Here is a 6,017-nt window from a genome sequence, read left to right on the forward strand (position 1 = left end):
AAGTTATTTCAAAACATTCCAGCAAGTAAAAAGAGTACAGTGTTTATAGACAAACCTTAGTGTTTTACCACAAAATAGTTCAACCACAACTTGTGGACGTTGGAATCGTATATGCCATAAACCAACCAAATCCGTCCACTTCATCAAACACTTCCCCTTAGATTTTACAAGGGTATATACACCTTAAATACATAATCAAATATTTATATAAGATTAGTGACTTCAGCAACTCGAACTACACATGATATTAGTGAAAATCACCCTATATCTATTACCAATCGTCTTTCTGGATGTAGGCATTGTCGTATTATGAATAACATAGAGTTTAGGAAATTGAGTTCTTACAACTGAGCTCTACCACACGATCTAGAGTAAGAAGAAAGAGTGACAGTCCTAAATGCCCTGTAGCCTCCTGCTTATAAGTGCGGTGCACAACACACCCATAAACAAGACTCTACTAGACACGGCTTGTAGACTCCCTAGGACAGAACTGCTCTGATACCACTTCTGTCACGACCCAAACCGATGGGCCGCGACGGGCACCCGGCACCTTACTCAACCGTGTACCAATGTAACGTATCTTTCTTATTACTTCATCATATACACGTGACATACGGGCCTAATAGGCCAACATGATCATTTATAAACTCAAAACATAGGCCGACAAGGCCGTACAATCTTTCACGTACACGACATTTGTCTACAAGCCTCTAAGAGTACATAATTGTCATAAAGGTCGGGACAGAGCCCCGCCATACTAAAACATACACATCTAAATCATACTGACCAAACAAGCAACTCCGGAGCAAATGGAGTGCACCAATATCTTCTGCTGAGTTGATCGCCTACTTGGAGGACTCTCGACCTATCTATCGAGACCTGCGGGCATGAAACACAGCATCCCCAGGCAAAAGGGACGTCAGTACAATTAATGTACCGAGTATGTAAGGAATGAAAATCAGTAAATAATAGACATGAGAGAAACATGGAGTAAAAGACTCAACATGTATGTCTGAATAGCTCTGTATATCATTTCATATTTATAATGTCATGCATATGCGTATAATGTCATACCATGCTTAGGTATATGCGTTCATAACATCATCAAGCCTCTGAGGGCATCCCATCATATCATTTCGGCCACTGTGGGCAAATCATCAACGTATACCAGCTGATCAGGTGGTGGTGCGTATATAACGCTATAACCTTTTCCCATATCCCATATACATATAATATACGCGTATATAATGCCATCTGGTCATGGGTCAATGTACATGTATAAATGCATAAAATGCATAAGAAATACGTTAATAAGATTTTCTCGGAATGTCATAAAAATAATTTGCCTGTCGGATAAATTTTATCAAATACGTATTTTTCTAAGACCCATGAAGAGAAGATATAATAATAATTCACATAGGGAATCAAGAATATAGACACCCCTAATATTTCTATGAATAGAGTCATTTATGAAGATTGTGCATTTGCTCGTTTCGTTTGTATCGTATTGATCATGCCAAAAAGAAAGAAGAGATAACCTTAACATACCTGAATCGATTCTCTTTTGCGAAAACACGTAACGGTGGATCGAAGTAGGGGAAAATTCGTATGATATTCTTGAGAAAGATTGCACCGTACTCCGTTATAATTGCAAAATCTCACTTTCATTTTGAATTGTTAAAGCCTGGCGTTGCTTTGATATATGCAGATGCATATGAAATCTCATATTGAATTCTTTAAGATTAATATTTTGGCATTTGACATATGCTTAAAGTTGAGATGCCTCACGTTGAAAGCCTTGGAGTTCAAAATGAATTCTCTGAAGTTTCAAAATGAATTCTTTGAGTTTCAGCAGAATTATTTCAATGACTTGCTTGGTAGGCCCCACTTGACTTTAATGACTAAGCCACCAAAAGACTCTCTTAATGCCATCTTATTCTTTGGTTTTAAGAGTCATACTTTGATAAAGCCTTGGCTGCCACATTTTTGTAGTTAAAGCTTTATCCAAAATACTATTAATTAACCACTAATCTCATGATTAATTGATAATCTCTCACTATTTAATAATTAATCAATTACCCACATAATTAAGAATTATCTCAAATTACTTATAATACTACTCACTTTTAATATACCTTATACACCTTACTATCATGGCCATGTGGTACCTTGTATGGTACTAGTCCATAAATACCGGGTATTTTAGCTCAGGCCATATTTTATCCCAAAATGTCAAAATTCGATGAAATTCATTTTATTTGATTCGTTTACCCTTTCAGCTTCACGAATTTACTCATCAATTGTTTGAAATTGCATAATACTTATAATCTCCAAATAATCTTGTCCTTGAACTGATGTCAATTATCTTACGACAAATTCAACGTACAATACTACAGGGTGTAACATCGTCATAACAAATTACTGCGGAACGTAATATCGTCGTAATAAATTACTGCGGAGCGTAACATCTCCGTAATAAATTACTACGGAGCGTAACATCGTCGTAATAAATTACTGCGGAACGTAACATCGACGTAAAAATGCGAGGCGTAACACCTGTCATATCCGAGTGGGGCCATGCAAAAAAATTGATGTTAGCTTTAAGGAAATTAATAAATCCTGACCTGAGCTCGGGGTTTAACCTTGTTCCCAAATGAAACTTCCTTTCCAAGAATTCTTCGAATAAGGCCACTTGTTCGAGTTCCTCTGCAGTGGACTTGGTTGCATTTGCCTCCTCCAGTACCGAAAAGTATCTCGGCACCTAGTGGGATTCCGATGACTCCTCACCTTTATCATCTTCATTTGGCAAGGGAGAAGGCATTGGTTCATGTAGTTGCTATCCACTGGGCTCCTTCCCTTTTGCTGTTAGAAATCGACACTGCGTTCATCTCTCTTGCTACCGGTTGATCTCCTCTTATCTGCTTAATTCCTTCTGGGGTTGGAAACTTCAACAACTGGTGATATGTTGAGGTCATAACCTTTATCTCATGTATCCACGGCCTTCCGAGGATTACATTGTAGCTAATGTCACCGTCTACCACTTCGAATAAGGTGGTCTTGGTTACCCCTTCGGCGTTTGTGGGCAACATGATCTCTCCTCGTGTTGTCACACTTGTCAAGTTGAACCCAGCTAGGAGCTTTGTCGTCGGAATGATGCTTCCGGTCAACTTTGCTTGTTCCAGCACTCTCTATTGAATGATGTTGGTTGAGCTTCCTGGGTCAACCAAAACACGCTTAATTATGAAATCTAAGACATTGAGAGAAATTACCAAAGCATCATTATGTGGCAGAAGAAGTTCGTCGGCGTCTTCCTCCGTTAAGGTGATGTCATCTTCTGCGCTTCCCGGAGTCTCTTGTTATGGGTCACTGATATCTTTGTTTTCTTGGCCCCCGAGAAGGTTAAGCCATTAATTTCATTCCCTCCAAAAATCATGTTGACAGTCAACCGAGGGCAGTCTTCTGCTGTCTTCAAAGGCTCCGCATTGTCCCGGCTACGGCCATAATTATTCTTGGCTCGGTCACTTAATAACTCCTTGATATGGCCATTCTTCAACAACTTCGCCACCACTTCAAGCAGATGCCAGCAGTCCCAGTTCTATAACTGTGAGCCCCATGATATTCGCACCATAATTTAGGATCCCTCTGGCTAGAATCAGATCTGATTAGCTTTGAGAATCGCGCCTCTTTGATATTCCTCATTGCCGGTACCAATTCCACTATGCTAATGTTGAAGTTGTAATCCAATAACCTGGAATATGTGGAATCCCGGGCCCCCGATACCTCTCTTTCTTGCAACGACCTGTTGTTCCAGCCACAGTTGTTTCTTCTATCGGGAGCGAACCTATCCGAGGACCGGAACCCTTTGATGTCGTGTCCCTCGGTTCTCTCGTATAGTAGGAAACGACCTTTAGAAGATCACCGATTCGCATCAAAATCACATTTGAACTTATCCTGGTCCCTGTCTCGGTCTCGTCCCTTGGCTGATGTTGGGAACCCGAGATGATCGTCTTCTATCCTTATTTTTGACTCATAATGGTTATGGACATCAGCCCATTTGGTCGCTTGGAACTTGAGCAGGCTTTCCTTCAGCTTTCAGGAGGCGTTAGAGCTTCTTGGATTCAAACCCTTTGTGAGCGCCTCCGCTGCCCATTCGTCTGGTACAACCGGTAGCAACATCCTCTATTTCTGGAATCTAATCACGGATTCCTGCAGTAATTCGGACTCACCTTACGTGATCCTAAATATGTCCGCCTTCCTGGCCCCGGCATGGGCCTTAATGAATGAATCTGCAAGCATTTCAAAATAGTCAATTAAATGCTAGGGTAAGAGTGAATACTATGTCAGAGCCCCCTTTGATAGGGTTTCGCACGACTTCTTCAGTAGGACCGATTCGATCTCATGTTGAGCCAAATCGTTTCCTTTCACAGCCGTGGTATAAGTTGTGATGTGCTCATGCAGATCCGAAGTCCCATTATATTTTGGTATGTCCGACATTTTGAACCTCTTCGGAATTAACTCCGGTGTTGCGCTCGATTTAAACGGCAATTGAGTGTATTTTTTCGAATCTGGCCTTTCAAAACTGGTTGTGCGTCCGAAATCTGATCCATTCGGGCGTGAAACTCCGTCGCATTTTGATCCATTTGTTCATTTATTTCCCTCATGAACCTCATAAGCTCAGTTTTGAAGGGATCATTCCCATTGTCATTTCTAGAACCGCTACCGGTCCCTCCAGCACCGTCGAAACCGACCTCACCCCTTCGGGTGTTATTATCAACTCTTTGAGCCGTTTGATTCGCAGGAACGTGGGGAGGAACCGGGCCCTTCCCATTGTATTTTTGGAAGCGCCTGACAATGCTTGTTTCAACTCCGTCATTACCCTATCCTGCCTTAAGAGGTGGCTCATGATGGCTTTTTGCTGTTCCCTCAAGATTTTCACTATTTCCACGACATGTTCCTCCTTCGCGTCGTCGGGAGTTGGCTCCCGCACATGTCGAGGGTACTTCCCTTCACGAACCGGGGTTGCTTCGTCCCCTTCGTTGCGGGTGTCGCTGATTGAATCTTCATGTTGAGGCAAATTTTTGTGTCCCTCAATGTTGTGTGTGATGTTGACATCATTAGCTGCCATTTCTAATTTCTTGCTAAGGAAAAATCAAGCAAGTTAATAACAAACGTAAGGATCAAAGCAATTACGCAACTGTCTAAGCCCCACGGTGGGCGCCAAACTATTTACTCGTAAAACGGTATAGTAGAATTTGTTACGTGGTTTATAGACAAACGAACTGATTTGATCCAAAAAAAAATAATGAAATAAGATTAAAAGTAAGACTTAGCAATTAAAATTGAAGAAAATGACAAGCTTGGCTTCGAGAGTAGTATCTCCGAGGACAGAAATGAGAGCAATGTAAAAGAGCAAATAAAGTTATTTAATTGAGAGCGAAAATGAAATACAACATATGTTTTGTCAAGAATTTCGTGCCTTACAATTGCTGTTGAGCCTACTATTTATAGTTATACCTAGAGAAACAAGATCCTAGGATCAAGCCCTACTTAAATGATAATAAAGGAGTCATTGATGAATATGTAACAGCAAGCCATGAATGCAAATATTTTCTGCAACGACTGCCCATTTAATGTTAGAGAATATTCTTCATTGAATGCTATCCAATGACAAATATTCGATCTACTCCCATTGACCATACTCCCTTCGGGGTCTACCCGATGTCAATTGTACCTGTTATTTCCGGTACTGATTATTACTTGATTCGCCTTTTATTTGTCATCGGTTCCACGTGTCATGCTATCATTCGATCATTTATTACAATCCAATTTTACCCTATACAGTACAAACTTAATATTTGGACAAGATATCTAGTGCATTGCATGAATATAGAGACTAATATAAAATATAAATATATATAGATAGATAAATAAAAATATAAATAGGTATATGATTTTTGTGCCAAACCATGAGGAGTAGAAGACAAAATCTTAAAAAAAAAAAAAAGAGAAAAAGGGAA

The sequence above is a fragment of the Nicotiana tabacum genome, chromosome 23 (assembly GCF_000715075.1).
Source record: "Nicotiana tabacum cultivar K326 chromosome 23, ASM71507v2, whole genome shotgun sequence".
NCBI lineage: Eukaryota > Viridiplantae > Streptophyta > Magnoliopsida > Solanales > Solanaceae > Nicotiana > Nicotiana tabacum.